This window comes from Arvicola amphibius, chromosome 12, assembly GCF_903992535.2.
Source record: "Arvicola amphibius chromosome 12, mArvAmp1.2, whole genome shotgun sequence".
NCBI classification, from domain to species: Eukaryota; Metazoa; Chordata; class Mammalia; order Rodentia; family Cricetidae; genus Arvicola; species Arvicola amphibius.
The window spans coordinates 19,913,864-19,939,131 of record NC_052058.2 but is presented as its reverse complement, the minus strand read 5'-3'; the positions used below and the strand labels follow the sequence as shown (position 1 = coordinate 19,939,131).

At 39.4% G+C, this 25,268-nt stretch overlaps 1 protein-coding gene across 2 annotated transcripts in view; it reads left to right on the top strand.

Annotated features, from left to right (window-relative positions):
- Fmn2 (formin 2) overlaps positions 1-25,268 on the top strand; it is a 288,272-nt gene that overhangs the window by 78,968 nt on the left and 184,036 nt on the right. The window lies entirely within an intron of this gene.

Genomic DNA, 25,268 nt, shown 5'->3' with positions numbered 1-25,268 from the left:
TGGGAGAAGAGACTAGGGAGTAGGTCAGCCTCAGTGGGAAGGCCAATGTCCTAGTGTTCTTCTGGCCCAGTCCCCATATCAGTGACAGCCAAGGGTCGACCTTGTCTTTCTGCATTTGACAGAGAAGTTGCAGCTAAGTATATGACACTGCATTACTTCTAGGATATTTTTTAGAGCAGACAGCACTTGCACATTGGACACTGCCGAAACCATCCAGGGATGGATGGTTTAGAATGGGACAGCCAAACTCCTGGAATCCAGCTGACTCGGTGGCCAGGCTAACCCTAGCCATTCTGTAAGGATGCAAATCTACACAATATTTTGAATGTTTACTGAAATTTTCGGAACTATTTATTGTCTTCTAGAAGCTTCTGGTAGCCGTAGGTCAATCTCTAGTAAATAAGACACAACATAAATATTTACCAAATGTCAAAAAGTATTTATTAAATTAACAGATTAGCTGATTGAGGGAGAAAGGCTTATAAATATCCCTGGATATTCTTAAACAGAGATTAAAATACAGAAATGTATTTGTCACAATAATCAGTCCAAGACTATTACTACAACTAGGGTAAAGGAAGGATCCTCATTTTCTCAGATATGCATTTTTTTCTTTTTTTATTATTTTTATTGAGCTATATATTTTCCTCTGCTTCCCTCTCTTTCTCCCCCTTCCTAGTCTGCCCTCTCCCATGATCCCCAGACTCTCAATTTACTGAGATCTTGTCTTTTTCTACTACCCATGCAGATTAGATCCATGTATGTCTCTTTTATCAGATATATATTTTTAAAGACTCTTCCCACATTTGTATAGAGCATTATGAGGCTAGGTCATTTTATCTATTCTCATGGACTATGCCAAAGATGGAAAGTGCTCCATGCAAAATTGGAGCAGAGAAGGCAGAATATGGAAGAGAGCTGGGTAGTCAAAAAGGTGCTTGACTATAACATGGGAAGTCTTTCGCAGAGACTAGATACTCAGCTAAATGAACCATTCCCTCTGCAGCTCCTAATACCAGAAGCTTCCTTAAAGGGATTCGGATAAGAAAGACAGCTCATATGTTGCTGGGCATTGTAGAACTTCTGTGTTTTATATAATATTCCGTTTCTGGCTTACTGAATTATGATTTATGCAGCATCAAAGCTTCAAACTAAATTCGTTGGCATAAGATGGCCTCTTTGCATGTAAACACTACATCTGTGTTGAGTTCCACTCTAACAGAATTTCCTCACTCCATCACCAAGACATTTTGTAAACTCTAGGTAAGGAGCTTTGCTGGTATCCTAATTCACATGCACTGTTAGCGGCCTTACTGTTGATCTTCGGGTTCAGACATTATGAAAGCGTCTCCCCATCCGGACCCCTCATAAACTTTGCAATGCCAGTTTGGCCTGGAATTAGAACTGAATTCAAATTTATTTTTAAGGAGATAAAAAATTATTTTTGTTTTGTTTTGTGTGTAGGAGAGCTGGGTGGGAGGGAATCTGCTCCAAAGTGATATATTATAGAAAAAAAAAAACTATACTAATTTTATTTAGTGTGAATGCCTTTGGAAGAAAACTGTCTCCATCCTATTTCCTTGAGAAATTTTGAATTATGTTTAAGGAAAGTATATTCTCAGGTTGTGTGCAGGGACATTCTCTTTTATGGGCAATGTTTTCTAGTGGTATGTGAAGACATTTGCTGTCTCATGATTCATTCCCAGTAAAATTAAAAGCTTTTAATGCCAAGGCCTACATTTATGGAGGTATTTCAAGAAATAATTTTTATATACAATGGAAAGTAGAAGTTCTGCTTTTCTTTAAATATTTAAAAATCACAAAATGATTTTCCAGGGCCCTGTCTTCTTGCAATGGAGGTTTTGTTGAAAAGAACGAGTGTTTAACAGAGTCCCTGGGATGTTTCCATTGTCATTGTGGGGACATTACTTGTGTGATGATAGTAAGAGTAAGAGGCTCTCTGCTGGATGCACTGCCCTTTGGCATACTGCGAAAGAGAGTGATTCTCCAGATATCAAGTCAAATAGTGATTCTTATGTTGCATTTCTAAATCCTCTTTGCAAAAATAATAATAAAAATAAAAATAAAATAAAACAAAACCAAACCCTATAAATACAGCATTTGGTATTTCACTCATGAGACATGTATTCATCTTTATTCTGGCTATGTTCTTTATTTCTCTTTATTTTGAAGTAATGCACATCAGGAAGTTGACTGAGAAGGTGAAAGGAGTCGATCAGATGACAGCCTGACAGAATTGTTGATAAATAAATGAGTGCAATGTGACATCAAAATTGTATACGAATCTAATCCCAAATAACAACAGCCTTATCGTTTAAGAAATAGAAGCGAAATTAGAAACAACTCGTCTGGTGCCTGTGTTTGAGCATCTTAGACTCTGGCCCAGTTTTAATGACTGTTTCAGAGCCAGAAATCGTTTAGCCTTTCCTCTTCCCCACTGTGAGTGTGGCCAGTGATGCATGCCTTCAACAGATTGCATCTAATCATGCTCAGGAGGAGTGTAAGCGAAATGCTGCCCACAGTGTAAATGTACACACGGGGGAAACCGGTGGATTAGAAGAAGCTGTGTGATTTCCTACATATTTGGCTGATACCTGTCTACACACTTAATTTGAAAAATCTTCTCATGGATTTCTTCTCTTTATCAGATTAAAATGTTCTTCCCAATCAAACAGTTAAGGAGAAAAACCATTTTTTTGAAGGTTAAATACATCCTGGGTTTCAGCCTTTGGACATGTTAGAAAAATGGAAAAGTCTGGATTTGTTAAAATTCACATTTAGTACAATTGTGATAAGGGATTGGATAATTGGTTTTCCATATTGTCTTGCCATTGTACATTAGCCCTTAAACTCTGAAACTTCCATGTTAGAAACACTCAGCAATGATGGGCAAAGAAGTACCTACATCCCACTGACCCTGTGTGGCACCACCTAACACACAGCCTCTGAGCGATGCTGTCCAAAATGGCAGTGCCTTTAAAATACTGCTTCCGGCTGTGCTGAGGAGCTTGGCAGATGTGTGGCCTCCATTCTCAAACTGTATAAGACTAACACTACTTTGAAAAGTATAAAAGGGTGTCTCGTTTATCTTTGAGTCTTAGTAAGCATCATCTATAGATTTTCTAAACACATTTCACTGTAATTGGTGATTGATAAGTTCCAGTGCCTAAGGGGTTGTAGTTCAATGATCACCTGCGTATTAGCAGGTTGGTGTTTTTCACTACATTTGGCTTAAATACTGAAAACCTAAAATAGTTTTGGAAACACCAAATATCCTTAAGATTTGCTTTGGAGACCCATAATAAATACTTGGTACCTGGAGACTTTTGAGATTTATATTTATGTGTATGTATGTGGTTGTGTAGTATATGTGCTGTGTGTGTGTGTGTGTGTGTAGGATTCATGGAGGCCAGAAGAAGGTGTCAGATACCTTGGAGCAATGGTGAGCTACCCAGAAAGGGTGCCGAGAACTGATCTCAGGCCCTTCGCAGAAGTAGCAAGCACTCTTAACTGCTGAGCCATTTCTCCAGCCTGTGGTACTTTATAACTTTTAACATGTGTCTTTAATATAATACATTCCAGCTGCAGGCCTTCGAATGTATTTACATAGGAAACCACATCAAAACACAAAGCTATAATTAGACAAGCGTAGGTTTTGTGGAATCTGGGTTTGTTTTACATGTTGAAAGATTTATTATTTTTTTGAATATGCTGTTCCTATAACTGTGTGTACAGCATACCCAATCAATTCAATGAATTAAACAATAATAGCCTCTAGTTTTTGTTTTCTTTAGGCCAAACATGTTTGTATACTCCTAAGCAAATGTCTAAAATGAAAAACCGGCAGTGTAATAAAAAGAGAGTGCAATTAGCTAATGATCCTTAACCTTGCTATGTTTTACATTGGATAAATTATCTTTGATAAAGTGCACCTTGCTTGTATAACCTTTAATCATGCACACGGGCAATTCTTTTGGATTTATAACTGTAGTACTGTGATGGTATTACTATTCTGGCAGACAAGATGAATAACGAAAGGGCACTGGAATTTAATGGTTAATATATCTGTTTGTCCTTATGGAGCCGCCGTAAGGATTGAAAGAGTGCAGACTAGAACATCAGTGCTGTGCTTTCGGGGCAGGTGATGAGAAATTTCTTTTAAACCACCGGTTTAGAGCAGGATAACTGTTGTACAGAGCCCTAGTGAACACGGGGTAGGATCTGCCCAGTCTCCATGGTGAACCTTGATGAGAGCAATGGCTGTACAACTTTTACAATTGCATCTTCTTTCCCCTTGGGCCCGAAGGCAGCAGAGTCTCTCCATTTTAGCAGGAAGTATAGCAGAAAAAAGAAACAAAGTATACCAGAGAGGTTGAATGTGGTGGCTTACCTCCATGATCCCAGTACTTGGAGATAAGACTCTGAGGCAGCTGGAGTTTAAGGTATCTCTAGTTACATAGCAAGTTTGAGGCCAGCCTGGGCCGTAGGAGGCACTGTCTTGGGAATAAAAAATAATGCATGCAACAGTTAAGCCCTTCGAAATGCTAGAGAGGACACAGAGGCTTCTAGAGACAGTTCCTAAGTAGTTCAAGTCCCTACCCTATATATGGTGTATAGTGAAGCTGGTAAGCACCGTGTGCGGTCAGGAGTTGAACAGAGTGTATGTCTAACTGGGATAAGGGCTGCATGGATGAGAATGGATGAGATCCAACCTGAAGAGGGCCTTAAAGAATTGATTCAGAGAGGATTAAGGAATGGCTTTTGCAAATTGGACAGGGACTAAAGACTTAGTTGAAGCTTATTTCATGGGTGGAGGGAGAAGGGAGGGCAGAAGGGGAGGAGAAGGAGGAAAGGGAGGGGGAGGAGAACTTGAGGAAACTGGAGGGTCATGTGGGAAGGACAGAGAGGGAGAGCAAGGAAAGAGATATCTTTATTGAGGGAGCCATTATGGGGCTAGAAAGAAACATGGCACTAGAGAAATTCCCAGGAATCCACAAGGATGACCCCAGCTAAGAAGCAGTAGTGGACAGGGTGCTTGAACTGGCCTTGCCCTGTAGTCAGATTGATGACTATCTTTAATTTCATCACAGAACCCTTATCCAGCAACTGACAAAAGCAGACCCAGAGATTCACAGTGGAGTGCTGGACTGAGCTTCCAGTCAAAGAGGAAAAGGAACAATAATATTTGTTCATTTTTAAAGATTTATTTATTTATTATGTATAGTATTCTGCCTGCACGTATACCTGCATGCCAGAAGAGGGCACCAGATTTTTATTACAGACAGTTGTTACCTACCATGGAATTGCTGGGAATTGAACTCAGGACTTCTGGAAGAGCAGCCAGTGCTGCCAATCTCTGAACCATCACTTCAGTCCTTTGAAGATCATTTGAAAACACAGTACATCAGTCAACACTGAAGCAGGTCCCTCCTGTGTGCTGCTGCTGAGACTTTTAGGGAGATGAATATAGGCCATGCTGACCCACTTTCCCTAGCCCCACGAACTTCCTGCTCATCGCTTTCATGCTCAGGATTGTCTTTTTAGATGGGAGTGTAGGGACTGAATTTTGAGAACTTGGACTTGGAGTTTACATCAGTGCCAAGTTAGTGATACCAGAGTACCTTTTTTTACATTGGAGAACAATGGGATTTTGAGCAATTGCAGAGAAAATGCGGACTTTATTTCCTCTTTAACTCATTTAATCACAGTTTTGATGGTCCCTATCTTTTGCCTGTGGGAAAGGATGCGGGTGACAATGGGCAGATTTTTATAAACTCTAAATTATCTTGACGTAAATTAAAGAAAATGACTGAGTATCTGCAACAATTTAAAGATACAACTCTAAAGATTTTATTCATGAATCTAATTCCTTTAAAAGACTTTTTGGGTTTTTCAACCTACCCACCTTATCTTTAAGCCCTGGCATTCTGTCTTCTACTTGGTCTACTAAACTGGTGATGTTTACTACTGGGTTTTGGGGATTTGGGTGTTTTGTTTGAGGTTTTCATTTTAAAAATTTGATTTGATTTTTTTAATAGTACTCCTTTTTAATGAATTAATCTTTCATATTCCAAATTGCCTTCTTTCTTATTAAGCAGTTTGTATTTTCTTTTAATTAATCCAGTTTATTCATGTCCTCTTTGATTTCATTGAGCACTGTTACAATCTTTTTAAATTTTTTGTCTGTGATTTCACGTATATCATTCTTACTAAATCCATTTCTATGAGTTTATTTATTTCTGGAAGACTCATGCTTCACTGATAATCATGTTTCTTGTGTTTTCTGTGTTGAGACTTGCTCATTAGTTGATATTTTTCAGACATCCGTATTGTTTCCTTTAAATTTTATAGTGTCCAAGAGGAACTAGGTTTTGGTAAAAATGAAGTATAGCTTCTTCCCAGTAGACTATGGATGTCACTCAGTAGCTTGACATACCCGGAATATGTCATACTCAGCCCAGGGCCTTAGCAATGGCCCTTACCACTCTCAGGGTAGAAGACTAACCATAGATTATTATGGAAGAAGCAACCACACATGATGGGTAAGGCCAGTACAAGACAGAATATTAGCCACTGCAAAACAACCACCCCTCGACTCTAGTGACTTCCGAGCAGAATAAGAACGAAGACAGTGCACTGTAAGATACGACTTACCTTAGGTAGATATGGAAGCAGAGTGAAACTAGCAAATAGTACCAAAGCAACAGAAAAAAGGAAGGAGACCAAGTTAAACATGGCAGAGAACAACAAAGGAAAGAGAATGCTGACAACCTACAATAGTGAAAAAAATATTACGTGGTATAAGATAATAAAGGAACGAAAAGCAAGGTGGGGTGGAGGACATCAATTTGAAGACCATAATGGAATGAAATGGAGGAAGGGAGAGAGAAGATGGGGAAGGAGGAAAATGGGAAGGTTAGAAAACAAACAGAACCACTAAATTCTGGGTAAGAAGTTTATGTCTACAGTCCCCACATTTGAGAGGCTTTGGACTGGATATCAGGAGTCTCAGATGGCCTATGGCCTGTGCTGGGACTAGGAGGGGAAAAGGGAGGCAGGGAGAAAGAGAGAACCAAGGGTCATGGGTGGGGAATAGAGGAATCAGGACCAAAACGCTAGATGTAAAATAAGGGAAGAAGAGAAGCTCACATGGTTTGAATAGCAGAAACAAAACATGGAAAGACAGAACATGACGGTCCCCATCACCCAGGGGTGTCACCCCCAGTAAGGGTAGATATCTGAGTTTTTGAGCAGTCTCCTTGTGCTGAAATGGAACCTTTGTGTTACTGGGCCTCCTCTGCTGATTTTTGTTTTGTCTACAGCAACAAGGCTGTGTGGTTTTGAGTCTAGGTCAAAGCTTCATTGCCTCCTTGACTAACTCTTGACCACTCTCTTCTTGTCTGAGATATTTCCTTTTTAATGTATCCCTAGATACATAGGTATATAAAGTACATATACAAATCTAGCATTTACTGATAATCCATAATAAAGTTTATTGAAGCAATTTTTGATTTATGCCAATTTTTGCCACTAAACAATAAAGTAAATTGGTATACGAATGAGATGATTATCTTGGTTTATTTGTATAGAAAGGATTAAAATCTGATTAAATATTTGATACAGTAAGAACATCTTCAGTCTCTTTTAGAACTGACTAGTATTTGCTTTTATAATCAGTGTTGAGAGTGCTGCTTTATTTAGTATAAAATGAAAGGAAGTTACTTAGGGCCATTTCAAAAATTGTTAGAACTCCTATCTTAGCCCTGAGCCAAAGCTTCTGGAGTGAGTTTTTATGAAACGTACCAGCAATTTAAATAGCAACTTAAATGTTAAATGTTTTAACATCATTCATTCTAAAGATACATTAATTTGATACACTCTTGCTAGAGAATGGTAGAAGAAAATGTGTTTCATGGTGAAACATTGTTTTGGATACTAGAAAAGATCATCGCGTGCTTAGTAAAGATAAAGTAGTCTCAAATCTGACCTGAGGCGGCATCGTCAGCACCGTCTGCTAAAGCGCATGTGTGCTCAGAACTGAGGCAGCAGCAATGTTACCATACTCAGCATGGGCACCCACTGCCTGCTGCCACCACCTCAGGTTCATCATGTCTGTGATTTTTCATTCACTTTTGATCCGCACACATTCAGACGTCTTCTGTGGTTGTTAGTTCTTTTTTCTTTTTAAGAACTTGACGGTTTTAGACAGGTGTAGAAATTTTACTATACCTCCCCACTTCACTTCCTCTGGTTTCTTTCCTCTTGTCTCCACCCCTCCTCTCTCCTTCCTTTCCTCCCGTCCTCATAACCCATTGGCCTATCTCATCCCTATTCCTTCTCACAATGAAGCCCTTCTCCCTAACTCTTCTTTCTTTCATGTCTTTCATGTGTGTGACCCACTGTGTTTAAATAGGATTACCCAACTGTGCATGGCTGGGTTATTATTGTTTTCTGCAACCCTGATATGAGGTTGTGTCTGGCAGTTTGAGAAGCAGAGATTGGCTATAATTCTTTGTCTCTAGAGACTGGGAAAAGCTATTGGTAATCTTCCATGCTGTGGGCACTAGTGTTTGGCTGCTTTGAGGTCTGAACCTATGGTAGGCTGCATTGTTCCCACACATCTGTCCTAAGTGCATTCACTCATTCACTTGCCTCTGCTCATGCCTTCTCTGCAAGTTGATTATCACGCTTGGCTTCAGGAGGAGGAAGTGAGCCTCATCCTAGGGTATAGCTTGGGACAGAGTCCTGCTACTTGGAGCTCTCCGCGGTTCTGACTCAGTTTTTCTGCTCTAACTCGAGAGAACCTACAGACTTGCTCTCACTGGACACTTCCCTGGTTTCTCAGAGCACACCATGCGTGGTGAAATCCTGGGATCCAGAGCCATCCAGCTGGCTCCTGACTTGGTGGAATCTTCCCAAAATGCTTTCAAGTCACTGCTCTGGTCCAGTGTCCAGGAGCGGGGATTTCCCCAGTGAGTTTGAGGTATATAGATACTGGGACCCTTGCCTAGTTTGACTGCCCATCTGCTCAGTGATGGGTCCAGTATGGTTTGCCCTGGCTGTCTTCTGTTTGATTCTGTAGTGGCTCACCTTCCCATCACTGGCATGCAGCTTTTGTTCCTTATCAGTTGTGTCGTGCCATGTCTCCAGTTCTTTTTCTCTCACTCTCTGATGTCGGAATTTTCTAGCATTGATAGAGCAGTATATTTTTCTTTTGCTCATTCTTCTGATTAGGATAAGCATTTTCCATGTGGACTCTCAGTCTGTTCTGCCTTCAGAAGTTGGCTTGCCCTCTTTTCTTTCTTTTCCATTTTTCCTTCCCCGATTCCCCCACTCTCTTCTCATCTGACTCTTTTTCTATTATTTTTTTCTACTGAAATTTAGTGAGTTGAGTTGTTCCCTACCTTGGAGGATAGCTGCTTTTTGTATTCCTGAAGATTCTAATAGTCTCTGCATGAGTGCTGGCCAGCAACATCAGCCTCTTCCTTTGACTTGTGCAGCTTCTGCAAATTGAACAAACGTACATGACTCATTTGCACTGTTGAACCTAAATTTTCGTGGACTAATTAAAACTTCTGACTGTGGCAATTCAGTTCCTTTGCAGGAGCAGACTATCTTCCTTTGTCCCCGACTCTCAGCCATTCCTTCCCCCACCTCTTCAATCTGTTGTTTTCTTTCTTGTCTCCCCACTTCAGTTTATCTATTCTTTTTTTTTTCCTTTCTGCCTCCCTTTTTCTTCTCCATCTTTTCCTCCCTGCTATTTGAAATGATAAATGGCCTGATGCTTTTGTGGAAGCCAGTGTCCCTTGCCCTTTATTTACATACACCACTTTCTTGGTAACACTTTTCTGCACCTTTATAGATGACTCAGACTCAACTGCTTCTTGCTAGTTATAGTCCGAAGGTATTCTTTATACACGTTTAGCCTCAACATAGAAGAGGAAGAAGAAAAAGAAGAAAAAAAGACTTAGCTTGGCAGTTGTGTTGAATCATTCATCAGGAAATAAAATGCAGATTTTAACTGGAGTAAGAAAGTGTATGGAAAATAGTACGCTTTCAGTATGCCATTGTAAGGGATTCCCCACAAAAGCTTCACTACCCAGAATTAGTGCTAAGTGGAAGCACAAGTGGAATGAATGGAATTGAAAGGAGAACAGGAAAGAATTGAAGTCATCCAGGGCTCTGCAGAATATTCAGGGTTTTTTTTTTCTCCTCATTTTTTTCCAAGATAGCCATCAACTCATTGTCTTGGGATGTATTCGTATGGAAATGAAGGCAAGGTTTCCCCTAACTGATCAATATGACTGTATGCATACTTCTCTGTTGTTCTTAGAGTTGGCATATTTTTCCATATGTCATTAAGTTTTCTGCAAACCAGAAGGAGGTAACAACTCTTGGTGGCATCTTCACCCTCCTAAAATCGGGACAGACTTTCTCTTAAGACTTAACGCTATGTTGCCATCTTTCCCCTCGCAAGGCTTCTTACTGATGTCTGTGTAGTTAAGCCTAGCAATGTATAGATAATCCATCTCACTCTTCTCGTGACTGGGACAGAATCTCTCCTATTGCTTTTCTCTTGCTAGAAACAGCCAGCATGTTTCTCAGACCACACTGGATGCCAGAATTTCAGGTTAGAGTCACCTGGAGCTGGTGTCCATTACATGATCAGCCAAAAGGAAAAATAGCTTTGTCAGGGGCCTATGTAAACACTGGCTTTGAGTGAGGCCCTACTCTTTGAACTGGCAGAGAAAGGCAGAGTGGCTTGTTTTAAAAGTTGTGTTATGGTATTCTGGACATGAAAGACCAGCTGCTGGTTTTGTTGTTGTTGCTTATATGTTTCAGAGGATTTTGTTTTGTCTTAAGTAAAATTTTCCTATTTCAGTAATGCCAGCTTCCTCAGCCTGCCACACACAAAGAAGGTACACATGGAAGGTTGTACGTAGCCAACCAGACAATAAGGCTCCTTCCCTCCATTGTTTCCTTGAATCTCATATTGAGTCTCCAAAAAGAATACAGTACTGTTAAATAGGAAATCAAAACAATTCTTTGCTTTTTAAAACAGAACTATTTTTTCTAAGTTTCTATTAAATGTGAATGAAACTTGGGTCTATTTTAAAATATGATCATTATAGAATAGAAAGACAATAATCAAATGGTGGATGGCTTAGGTTTGGTTAGAGTATAGATTAGTGATATGATGTGAAAGAGGAAGGAAACATATCATATGATTGGCTACTTAAGAGGAACATGGTTTCTAAATAGAGATTTTCAGGCACGAGAGCTCAGGACACTGGAAAGTCTCAACCAGGCTCCTGATGGCCTTGGAATCATTGACATAACAGTTGTAAGTGATCGTCAACTTTGAGTTCATTCCGTGGTGTTGGTATTTTCAAATTTAAGCTTGATTTTAGTGGCAGATTGTCCACCTGAACAGAGTTAAATCATATACACGAAGCAATCTTCTTTGTTATATGTTTGAGTGAAAGTTTCCATGGATCAGAGAATGTGATTGGGAGTAAGTCCTCCTGGGCCTCTATCTGGTCTTTATCATTTTTCCAAGTTTGGTCCTATTCTAGAAAACTCCCCTGTTTGAAGCATTCTGAGGTATGTCCTCAGCTCAAGTCTCTCTATCGCTGTTTGCTCCTTGGACCCTTGTTGAACATCACTTCTCCTTTGCAGGGATTAGTTTTTATTATGTTCTCCTATTATGGTGCATATTTGTATATTTTGTTTGCTCATTCATCTTTCTTATTTGAAATCACAACACTTGCGTTAAAAACCTACTTAAAGTATTATTTTAAATTATGCTTACGAACCTTTTCACCTAAACCAGTATTTCTAAGAGGAATGAGTGTAGCTGTCTTAAAATTTTTGATTGCTTGAACATCTTGATTGCTTCTGTTACTGTTTCATATTGAGACATAATTAGCATTTCATGTAGCACAACCTATAGTGCATGGACAATTCTAGAAAGAATAGCTGGCATATGACTCTTTGCAAATAGCAAGGAGTTTGTTTTCTAATATATCCACCTTCTTTCTTGGTCCGTCTTGTTGGCCATTCTCTAGGTTGCTCATCTGGCCTCACAGATACCCCTGTCCTGTTTGAATCACCCGGCCACTCCTCCCTCCTCAAAGTCTGCTGTGTTTTTCTTCACTAGGCCACCCACAGTGATACTGAATCTGTCACTGTGGTCATTATCTTTCCTACTCATCTTGCTCTGCTCTTGATGTTTTGCTCATGTATTTACTTTCTCCAGTGTATTTTCATCAGCATTATGTTTTCAAAGTGTAGCCTGCTGCCCATTCCCAATGGTTTACCACTTGCTCACACTTTTTATCCACGCCTCAATTTTGTAAGATACCTCATGAACTGACATTATGAGAAACCATTCCTCCAGCTACTCTTTAGCCTCCTTTGTGGGAGCATGTCTCTCCCTAAGATTATTTATTGTCATTATTGTTTATTATGATTATTATGATTATATACCACAGAAGTCACTTGATAAGAGTGACATTACTAGCATGACATGTGCTAAGGTTCAGAGTGAAGGTGAGATTTGAAAAAAGTCCTGCAGGCAGATCTTCGTGAGTTCAACACCAGCCTGGTCTACAGAATGAGTTCCAGGACAGCCTGAACTCTTACACAGAAAAACCCTGTCTTTGGAAAACAAAACAAAATGATAGATAAGTAGATGATAGATAGATAGATAGATAGATAGATAGATAGATAGATAGATAGATAGATAGATACAAATAAAATAAAAAAAGAGAAGCAAGAGGCAGATCTCAATGATGCACATTGACCTCCCCTTGGACTCTCTCAGTGTTCTCTTTGGAAAGGGATTCTGTACTAACCATTGGTGAGACCCACTGGAAGCTACAGCCTGTGTATCTCAGAGCTACTTTACAATCTGGGGCATGCCTTTCATCTGGAGAAAGGGATATGGGTAGAATTATTACATGCCCTGAGTTTTTTTTTTAATCACCCAAATTCTTTGGCTAATAATCTTTTTAAACTCAACTTTGTTTCCTTTGCCCATTCTAATCACGGTTCCCTTCAGCACAGGGCATCAGATATTTTGTCTAGGGAAGAAGAAAAACAGAAGAAAAAATGGCAGAAGAAATTAAACCAACCATTGAATTTTTTGCATTAACAACCTCCTCAGGTGATTCTGACCCCCCTACCCTCGCCATGATTCTTCCCTTCTTCCCGATGACCTCTGAAATGAGGAGAAAAAGGGGAGAAGGGCCAAGGAAATGGGCCACACTGGGCAGAACTTCAGTTGGAGAAGATATCAAGGGGGTAGAGATCTTCCAGAAAAGGGGAAATCCATTGTAGAAGAAAGGGAAGCGGGCTCTGGAAGGGTGAGTGCCCCCAGCCTTGTCTGTGCAGGTGCTGGTTTGCATCCCTTTAAGCCCAAATCCACTTCCAGCTGCATGTCTTTTTTTTTTCTGTCACAAAGAGATAATTGTCCTGCTTGCAATAACTGTTCTGCTCAACAATAGTCATGTGGTATCTGCTTTAAATGATGCATAAGGTGCTTTCTGTAGTCACTAGAATATAAAATATATGTGTGTCAATGTTCTCACTGATTAGTTACAGTTAGGAGAGCACATCCAAGCTGATGAGGACAGGCTCCTTGGCCCTTTACTGTCTCTCTGGGGACAGGGAGGATTATCCTGTCCCCAAGCTCATTGTTTATTTCTCCAGTCCTGGTGCTAGCCAGTCAGAGATACAGACTTAAGTTCTTTTCTTCCCTACTTCTGCTTTAGACTAGATTTTGGATTGTTCAAAAGCAGAAAATAATGGAAGTGGAGGAAAGGTTAGGGGGTGGTTCAGTCGTGAAAGCCCCTGCCTCAAAAGCACATGGACCTGCACTTCACTCCCAACACCCATATAACAAGCCGAGTATGGTAATATAAACTGGTAATCCTGAGCTGGAAACATGTAGACAGGCAGATCTAGGGTAGGCTGGCCAGCCAGCATAACATGCTTGGCAAGATGAAGGCAAATGAGAGACCCTGTTGACAAATAAAAGGATGGACATCTCCTGAAAAACTATACCCAAGGTTTCTCTGATTTCCACACATAGATTCACTAACATGCATGCATTGCACACATGGAGAGAGAGAGAGAGAGAGAGAGAGAGAGAGAGAGAGAGAGAGAGAGAGAGAGAGAGAGAGAGAGAGAGAGAGAGAGAGCCCTCACATACAAGCTAAAGATCGGTCAGAGTTATATCCAGGAAAAAACAGTGACCAAGGATAAAGTTGAAGTTTCAACAATAGTCATTCATTTGTCATTTCACAAGGCACCTTCATGTATGTCAACTTTTGTTTTTGTTTTGTTTTGTTTTGTATTTTTGCATCTATGATTGACATAAACTTTAGTGTGGCCTCGGTTCAGGAGTGTTTTCTTCCTCTTGCTGGCTACTGTTGGGCTTAGTGTTCATGGAAATGTGTGTCCATGGCTCTAATGAGTCCTCTATGGTGTTTGCTACCAGTACCTAAGGACAAAAAGGAATATGTTTTTATTATACATACTGCGACAGTTATGAAGGGGTTTTTATCTTGGCTTCTTAGGCCAATGTTCTATCTCTTATCTTAAGAAATAAAACAAAGGAGTTGAAAGATGGCTAACAATTCTGTCTTCATAAAGATTTGGATCCTTTGTTGACTATTGATCAGCGAATAACTAGCAAGTGTAATCAGAGCAATTGTCACTTATTTAAAAATTGGTTATGTGTTTAAAAAATAGCAACTAATAAATATATAAGATAATAGATTTTGTTATATTTTTATACATTTCATAAAGAGAATCATTGAAAAGGAACAGAAAAATGATTAAAGGGCAGTAGGAAGAGATAAGTGACCCAAAGACTCAACTAATAATGAGAAGAAGACAGAGCACAACAGAAGCTTCCGATGATGGAAAAGATTTGAGGCCAGCCTGGTCTATAAAGTGAGTTCCAGGACAGCTAGGACCATTACACAGAGAAACCCTGTCTTGATTTAAAAAGAAAAAAATATGAGAAAGATAAAAATATAAGACAAGCCTGATTAATTAAAAAGACAAAGAGACAAGGCAGAGACAAGTGGGAAGGAAGGATTGAGAGTGGGTGTGGTGTTCATATAGTCATAGTACTTGGAACACCGAGGTGGGATCCAAAGCCAGAGCCCTGGCTGGACCTCTTTATGAGTTGGGAAAAAAAAATCAAAACTAAACTAGAACAGAATGAGAAAAAACAAAGAAATTAGATGTGAAGAAGAGAAGACAGAAGAGGAAGTCATGAAGGAAAAGGAGGGCTAGGAGTGTAGCTTGGTGCAGTGCTTGCCAGTCCTGTGCATGGCCTTGGTTTAAACCCCCAGAATCCCCCCCAAACAAAGCAGGGTTGGGGTGGATGCAATAGAATAAAAATGTATGAATCAACTAACTATGAAAGTAAGATAAGAAATACAATGTAAGGAAGTAACGAGGGAAGTCACGCGGCAGCTGGCCAGCCCTCTGAGAAGTAATCTACACAGCAGTGGGCTAAGTCTGGACCTATTAGCTTTTCTTTCAGGGCTCTCTTCAGTTCAGTCCCTAGTGGGAACCTAGTCTGCACTCTTTGACTTCCTTGGCTTTCAGTTGAAGTGCTTACCTAGCAGTTAGCGGGGTGTGGTTTACAGGCTGAGCTAACACTGAAAACCTCTCTACTGGTCAGGACCCCTTGGGGCAGGCTCCAAGCTTTCTACCAGCTGATCCAAATCTCCAGTGTGTCTTAGAATGTCTGCTTGTGGGTGGAGAAATGTTGAGGCAGGTGCACCAGCCCGAACCTAGAGATGGCAGGGACTAAAGGTTGGTGGACTTCACCTTTCCAGTGTCCCACTTCTCACTTCTTAGCTCCTTTGCATGATCACTCCCCCACCATCTGATTGCTCTGCAATCCTGGAGCTCAGAGCTCTCCTTGGTAACTTCCCTAATGGAATATCTCTACCAGCAAGGGACTTAAGTAGGAACAAGAACACATAACCCATCCTTGTGACTCCTGATTCCTACAGTAGAGTATTCTCAAGTCTGACTTCCAGCTCCCCAGGTAGCCGAGGATGACCTTGAACTTCTGATTCTCTTACCTCCACATCCCAAGTGCAGAGATTGCAGGTCTATAACAGACAACACGTTCTGTCTGTGTGGCTGGGAGTCGGATCTAGGGCTCCAAGTGTAGTAGGCAAGCATGATAATAGCTGAGCTATATCCCTAGCCCCTGAAATTCTGATTCAGTGTCTTCCCCTATTAGCTAGACGTGAGTTCCAAGCCAGCACTCCTTGCATCGATGCGTTAGCACTTGACACTTGCTATATATTCCCCGAGCTAGGATAATGCAAGGACTCTTGATTTCCAGTGCCTGAGAACAAGGTAGGAACCTGGCTAAATAGATTGGGTCTTGTATCCTGACTGAGTCCCAGGAAGAGGAGAGAACTGGCGCGGTAGCAATGTGCTGGGCACGCTCCAGGGCCCACTTCTTGTCAGGCCACACTTCTGCTCGGTGCTGTGGACTGTGCTTCATTTCCCCTACCTTCTCCTGTGTAGCATCTTAAAAGTGGACTGTGTAAGCACCCCAGCTGGACTTGTGTTCTGGGATGGAATCACTTAGAGAAGGAGACACATGTCTTCCACTGAAATTTAGTCACGGTGTAGTGACATAAGGAAATTTCATAGGAGCAGGAAGATAACCAAAGATCCCATGTGGCATTAATCTTCCCTGTGCCTGTTGAGTGAGTACTAACCTTGTGCCAAGCACTGAGCTGCGTGCTCTAGTTCTTCAAGGCAAAGTAGAAGAACTGAAGAATAAGCCTGGAGTTTGAGAAGTTAGAATTGAGTTGTACATATGACATTCCAGAGTTTGCTTTGAGTTTCTCTGTTGCCCTAAACTTAATGACCCTGAGTTAGGAGGGAGAGCTTTACATAATCCCACATTTGCTTTCTCATCTCAAGCTGGTATTCTAAGACTTCTGAATAGATTTTGCAAAGGACTTTGATATGACTCCATTTGTGTTCTATACATTTCTTCCAGAATCTAGGAGTAAAGTAAAATGAGTTGGTTAAGCAATTGCAACTCAGAAAGCAACATTACCAGTAGAGCCTTTCAAGGATACTTGTATACCCAGAGACAAGTCAAAGTCAATATTCACCAAACACTTTTGTGTGGCTTTATGTATAATGAGTGTTCTGGAAGTGGGGAAGTATATTGCTCAAATGAAAATGACCGAGAAGCAAGAACTAAGTTGAAGAAAGCTTATGGGTAAGAATTTATATGATATAGGTACCTACCCAATCTTTGCTGAATAGTTACATTTATAGACATGAAAATATGTTAATGTTGTGTATATCCTTATCCCCACTGCTCCAGAGTACTTAGCCAGTGGTCATGAATAGAGTCTATAAAATATGACGGATGAATTCTAACTTAGAGCATCTAACCCTCATCTACATGTTTCTGTAGATGTAATATTGGAAGCCACTGGGAACATCTCCAATACATTTGCTAAGCTGATGGGTTTCCTAAGTGATTTTGCTACCCTTGTGTCTTAGTTAGGGTTTCTATTGCTGTGAAGAGACACCATGGCCACAGCAACTCTTATAAAGAAAACACATTTAATGAGGTTTACAGTTTCAGATGTTTGGTCCGTTATGGCATGCAGGCAGGCATTTGCTGGATAAGGAGCTTAGAGTTCTACATCTTGATCCACAGGCAGAAGGGACAACTGTGTGTCACACTGAGCATAGTTTGAGCATATACGAGACCCCAAAGCCAGCCACCATAGTGACAAAAATTTCCTCCAACAAGGCCACACCCACTCCAACAAAGCCATACCTCCTAATAGTGCCACTATGAGATGCCAGCATGGGGGCCATTTTCTTTCCAAACTGCCACACCTTGTATCTTTGTTTTTAAGATTTTAAATAATTTTGCCATCACATTGTAAATTGATGCCTTATTTGTTCATTCTACCAAATTAAAAAAAAATAGAAGTACTTTGGACAATCACTTGGTAGTAAATGATTATGTTAAGTATATATAACCAGTGACATAATCATAAAGTTGCTTTGCTGATATTTGTCTATTTCCGAAAGAAATGAGTTCACATGGATATACAAATCTGTGTAACAAAATTCTTGTAGCACTATTTATAAAACCTTTAGTTGAAGCCTTCAAAGTATCTATCAGCACTGAGTTGAACAATAATTTGGGGGCTTAGCGAGATGACTTGGTAGTTAATATTACTTGCTGTTCCCGTTGAGAACATGTTAGGTTCCTAGCACCCACATGGCAAGTCTCAACTGTCTGTAACTCCAATTCCAGGGGACCTGGTGGCCTTTTCTGCTTTCTATGAGCACCAGGCATATAGGTGGCACACATACATACACATATATCTGCAGGCAAACATTCATATACATAGAAATAAAAGTACACAAGTATTTTAAAAGGAATAAACTGTGATACAAAATGGGATAGTACTCTGCAATAAAATTTGAATTCTAAATTTTATAATTGACAATACTGATCTATCTCTTCTATGAAACCTAATATAAACAGTATTTTCTCATTTATACAGAGTTGAAGAATAGGAGAAGGTAGTTTGTAACAATAGGAGTCACATTGAAACTTTGGAGAGGAAGCAGTGATGGGAAGGAGGTATTGATGATGATTTAATTGGTACAAGTAACGTTCTACACGGTGATTTGAGATAGATCAACAGACAGTAGATACATAAGTAGATACAAAGATAGCTAAGTTCTTAATAAACTAGAAGAATTTTGATCATTTTTACTATAGTTAACCTTCAATTCCAATTTTTTGAAAACTAAAATGTCTAAACGGTTGACACTTTGCCTATTCTGCTCATTGAATAACGAAATATTGAGCCATTTGAGGCCCTGGAACAGTAGAATTGAAGATGTCTTCAGTAATAAAAACAATTAATGACTTGGTTATTGTTGGACACAGATGTGATGGAATTGTTTGATCCAGTATGGAATTTAAATGGAATTGTTGAAGGCTGAATACAGTTTCTGGAAACAACTCCAAAAGAAAGAAAACCTTCGGTTTGTAAAAGCCTGGTCACATATTGAAACTTATATTCCTTAAAAGTGGGCACCATAGATTTGTCCATCAACCAGACACTGTTTATATCGCCTTACTTCAGACTCCTGGTGGAGTCACTTGCTTAAGTATATCATTTCCAAAACGAAAAAGAAAATGAAAAATTAAAAAAAAAAAAACAAATTGGAAACACCTTCCTTCACAGGGTGTGATCCATCTTGACAGGGCTGAAACCATCAGGAAACTGTGAATATGGCCAGAAAACAAGCCCTGTCTCTCTCAAAGTGTCCAAAAATTAATACCGTGCTAAGGTCTGGAGAGCTTGGGGAAAGCAGAGTACTCATGACTGCTCACAGAGTCCTAAAGTTTATTCAGTAAATGGATGCTAGCTGACTCATTCATTTTTTTTGAACATTTTACTTTTCCTTATTAAAACAAGAAACTAGTCATCAGATTTATCACTGGCTTTTCCTTGTTTGTTATTCATCTGATCACTAGCAAAAGAGGAAACTATTTTCTTTTTAAAAATCCCTTTTCCTGAAGCCGAATAATACCTAAAGCAGGATATTCAGTGACTATTAATGTCTGAGCTTTTGTTTTTGCTAACAAGTTGAAAATAAAACCTTCTCTGTGGTGTTTTCTGTGTCCATATTAATGATATATAACAATGCAGGACACTAAGACTCTGAGGGGGGTGAGGCACAGTGTGCCCAATCATGTGGTAGATGTGTCTTCAGTATTCTACAGCTTATAGTTGGTCCAGGGGCTTGATGTGATGCCGGCGTGATGCTGGAGCCAGACCTCCTGGGTTTGGCTCATTGCCTACCTTGCCTCTTAATGGATGTCTGACCCTGATCCTGCCAGAACTACTGTTAAATGCACAGGTAACAGCACCGTGTCCTTAGGGGTTTTGATTATAAAAATGATCGAGAGAAAGCCCTTTATGTGCAAAATAACACTTTCTCAAAGCATAGTTGCTGTAACTAATAGCAAAAGCCTCCTCCAAAGGATCTTGTATTCTTACCATACCAATAGCTTATTTTTTCATTTATAAATATTTAATAACTCCTACTGAGAGAATGCTGAATTCTCCAATGAGGTGTTTAAGACATTTGATATATTCACTTAATATCTAATGTTTTCACTTAACAGCTATTTTTAAAGATGTTTATTGTTCTTATGTATGAATATTGTTCCTGCACCACATGCATACCTGATGCCAGTGGTGGACAGCAGAGGGTATTGTACCCCTTGGAACTAGAGTTACAGATATTTATGAGCTGCTTTGTGAATGCTGAGAAATGAACTTTAGTCTCCTGGAGAAGTAGCCAGTGCTCTTAGTTGATGAGCCATCTCATGCATCCCTAACTCTTTATCCTTATTTATACCTTTGAAGTGTTTCTTCTTTAGTGCTAGCCAGCTAATTCAATACCCTGCACGTACAAGGCACACACTTGATCACTGAGCACATACTGTCAGGCCCAATAACTAGGTACTTTTAGCCAGATCATAAAACATTAAGATCTTGTACCCACAATAAGAGTGTTTCTGATACTTTAATCTTAGCCTAGATTGTTCTCACTGAGTTGGAAAAAAACCTGTATAGAAACTTTAAGAAGGACACATTCGTAAAACCAGAGTTTTAGAAGGAATTCTTGAGGGACAAGTGCAGTTCATCAGGCTTGCATGCAATCAGAGAGATGAAGCAGAGTTTTCTAATTACTGGGATATTTGAGCTGGTGAAGGGCCAAATTATATCTTGCATATATTGTGCATGATGAAGCAGACTAGTCTGGCAAAAGGATATAAAAGCGAAGATTGTGTATTGTTTTAAATTGGAAGAGTTTAAACATTTTTGCATGTTCCCTCCATGCTTTAAAAAGTGGAGATGGATGGGGATTTGTGGTAGTTGGCTTTAATTACAAAAGCATTTTATTTTAGAAGCCTGGTGATATTTATTTAAGTTCACCATTACATTTCTACATTGGTTTTTTTTTGAAATGTAAAGACAAATTTGAAAATGCAAGCAATTAGAATAAATATTTTATTAGAATACATATCTAATGCTATTTTCCTTCATTAGCTTAAAAATCACTTTGAACTCTTATTTTTTTTAATCCTTAGATTTTATTTTTTTTCTTTTTTGCTCATCAAATGATTTAGATCATCAAATAGTCTAGTTTGGCCTAAGAAAGAGATTTTCATAAAGAAGAAATTGAATTTGTTATTTAAAACTTACCTGTTTAAAGAAAAGAATAAAAATCCCTAATATAGTCCCTTGTTTTTTGATGGTGAATTATTCTGCTGAGTTTGGTGTATGCAGGATGCTGGGAAAGCGTGCGAACAGGTAGGTAGACAACGGGATTCAGAATGAGCTGATGAAGTAACTAACCTGATAAGTCATACTTGGCTGAGTTGCACAAATCCTGACCTGTCTCTCATTGTCCTGAGCCTTACTCACTATCCAATATTCCATATTAGCTCCTATAGAGCAATACATGCTCGCTATTATTTGACAGATGTACTTTAAGTATGTTACATGTGACACATGACATGCTCCGAGGTTGTGTAATCAATTCAAGTTGACTTTATTCAGAACAGGTCTATGACTCAGCTCCTCTTTAATAAGCTTGGCTTAATTAGTCAACTGTTGGCTTATTGTCCTGTGCTGTGAACCTGAGGTAGGGTACATACTTAACAAGCTGCTCATCACTGCTAATGCCAGCCTCCTAAGAATCGAATTAAACTAACCCCAAAGGGTTACTGGTTGTTCATCATCTCTACTTGAGTGTGTGTTTCTTAGGATCCTAGAGGTCACATGTGCCTCTGAATCATATTTGTGAATTTTGGGACTCTTGTTTTGTTTTCTGAGACTGGATTTCTCTGGGTAACTTCAGCAGTCCCGGAATTTGCTCTATAGCCCTGGCTGGCCTGGAACTCGTAGAGATCTGCGTGCGTCTGCCTCTCCGGTGTTGGGATTAAGGGTGTGTACCATCACCTTCCAGTGCATTATTTTTTATTGTCTTTTATTTCTCTCTATAACTGAATCTCAGAAGATGATAGAACAAGTTTTTGTTATGGAGAAGCAAAAGAGAACAGGATAGATGAATTTTATTGGGTCAGGAGTCCTCTTATAACTCAGTGGTTGTCAACCTTCCTAATGCTGTGATCCTTTAATATAGTTCCTTGTGTTGTAGTGATACCCAAACATAAAATTATTTCACTGCTACTTTATAATTATAATTTTGCTACTATTATAAATTGTAATATAAATATCTGATATGTAACTCCAAAAAGATTGTGGCACACAGATTTAGAACCAAAACTATAGCTGCTTGCACGTACTTGAATTTCTTCTTTCCTCAGTTTGCATAGCTAAGGATATGGAACCCAAACATGAGGGTTATAATTATGGACCAAATGAGAGTAAAAGCAGGAATCACAAAGTTGAAGCTAACACAAGTCAGAAAATTTAAACTAACCCATTAATGAATAGCATTTAGTGTCTACTGAAATCCAGAGACACAAGTCTCTACACTGAAGTCCTGATACTCTGAATTGGCAAGCTGTGAGAACATGGAAAAGTTCTTTGTGGCCACTCACCAAACTCTTACTTCTGAGAGTCTTTCAGTCTTTCAGTTCTGAGGATGGCTTAGACTCCAAGGCAAGTCAGGTAAAGCTAGATGCCATAGCTTCATCCCTGTGCCCAAAGGCACCTTGGAGATTGAGCTAAATACCAGCTAAATTGTGCTCCTGTGGACCACATTTTTAAAAGGATGCCTTCTAGATTGGCTTCAAGGAGAGGTGTCAAATGCCATGTCACCAAGTGCCTGGCTGTGCCCAATGTGATGTGTTTGGGAAACCGTGCCTCAGTTCCATCCCCCATTATCTGATAGTGTGATAGTGTGCACCTTTCATTCCTGCATCCTAGTGTGGCCTTGGAATGCTGCCAGTGCCCTGAGCTGGCCACCTTGCCCTGAGGCCTAATGCTAATCTTAGGAGGAGGCTCCCGGAATAAGATTGCATTCCTCCTCAGTTGGTTGTGGGGAATGAATTAAAGAAACTCCAATAACCTCAGTCTGCAAAAATCTAACTCAAGTATTTTTCCTTTTTCAGGGTAGACAGTTAAGATTAAAGATGTCTGTTGTTTTATGAAGTAGTATGAAATAGCTCAGAGAAGGCTTTTTATTGGTTATTAATTCCCTCTGGACCAGAAATTGAGAGATCAGTTTGTATTTTCAAAGTAAGAAACCTGAATCCAAATGATAATTGCAGGATGGTCATATCCTGGCTAAATATTCCTTAGGGAAATATTTTAAAGTTCCTAGGAGGTCATGGTCTAGCCAATGTCTGTGTTGGTCTCTCTTTATTCTAGGTGCTTACTACCCCCAACTTATTATAACAGTTTGTTGGAATAACTCATATGTTTCTACAGTGTTATGAAGAATAACTGGTAGTTGTTAGATTACTAAATGTAGTGCCAACACACTTGTGATTTGCATGATGTTCTATGCCTTAAGGGTATTTAGTGTGCTAAGTTGTTGATCTTAAATTATGGGAATATTGCATATGGGTTACTGGCTGTCTTTCACAAGAAAGCAAACTGGAATCTATGGACCAGAGAGCTATGTCCAGAATTCCATAGTTAATCATCTAGATAAAGGCTTGTCTCAAAATCCTGATTTCTACCTCTAAATAGATGAACTCACTAAAGATCCTGAGATTGAGAACTGGTTGCTGCATTTCCTTATACCCGAAGATCACTTGTTCAGTTGGGTGTTACTATTTGCAATTTGCTCCTGTTCTCCTCTGAGGCTTGTCATTAGTATGCCTATCGATGCTCTCATGTGTTGTATACTGCTGGCACACTATGCCGTGCTCAAGTGTCTATGTGAGGGACAGTGGTCTTTATGTTCTGTAATTTTGCTCTGGAATTCACCTTTACCTAATTTCTGTGGTTGGCTGTTTTTATCTTACTCCACTTTCTGAAGTATTTGCCATATTGGATCTGTCTACTTAACCCCTAATCTAATACCCAGTTTCCAGAAAGGCTATCGTGTGTCATCTCTGAAGAAAGCAGCATTCTTCCTTAGCTAGTTTTGGAGAACAAAACTCTTGTTTGGGCTTTACATTTAGATTATGAACAAATTATTTAGTTTCTTTTTAAAAATTCTGATCTCAATAGTTATAAGAAACTGCATAAAACTTCAAATGATCTGGATATTTCATGTTGAGATCATTCTAATTATCTTTATTTTATGTAATACACACAAATAAATCATTTTTAAAAAGTATTCTGAGTGAGCAGCATACATAATTGTAGGTATAATCAAGAAATTATTTAAATATGGTTTAAGTTAATCAGTGTAGTTCATATCATATTTCCATCACATATTAGGAAGGTTGCAAAATGACAGATGTGATTCGTAGTTCATGACTTGAGTTTAGTGGTAGGATAGCTGCCTACATATACCCAAAGGATGCTCAGTCATGCCACAAGGACATTTGCTCAACCATGTTCATGGCATTATTTGTAATAGCCAGAATGTTGAAGCAACATAGATGCCCCTCAACTGAAGAATGGGTAAGGAAAATATAGTACATTTATGCAATGGAGTACTACACAGCAGAAAAAAATAATGACATCTTAAAATTTGCAGGCAAGTGGATGGAACTAGAAAAAAACCATACTGAGTGAGGTTACCCAGACCCAGAAACACAAATATGGACTTACTCATAAGTGGTTTTTAGACATAAAACAAAGAATAACTCACCCACAGTTCACAACCCCAGAGAACCTAGACAATAAAGAGGACCCTAAGACGGACATACATGGATCTGCCTAGGAAGGAGAAAAAGACAAGATCTCCTGAGTAAATTGGGAGTGTTTGGTGCAGTCGTGGAGGGTGGAAGGGGAGAGGGAAGGAAGAAACAGGAGTGGGGAAAAATGTATTGCTCAGTTAAAAACAATGAAGTATTAAAAAAGAATAGCTGCCTTCCATTCATTACCTACTGACTTTTCAGTAGTTCAAAATTCTGTATTAGCACCAGATATGGAATTTTTAGAAAACTGTATATTCTATGAGAAAGTGACTCTTAACGTCAGAAATGGGAAACTTTTTTTTTTAACTTAAAAGATCAGGGATATATAGCTCAGTGCTAG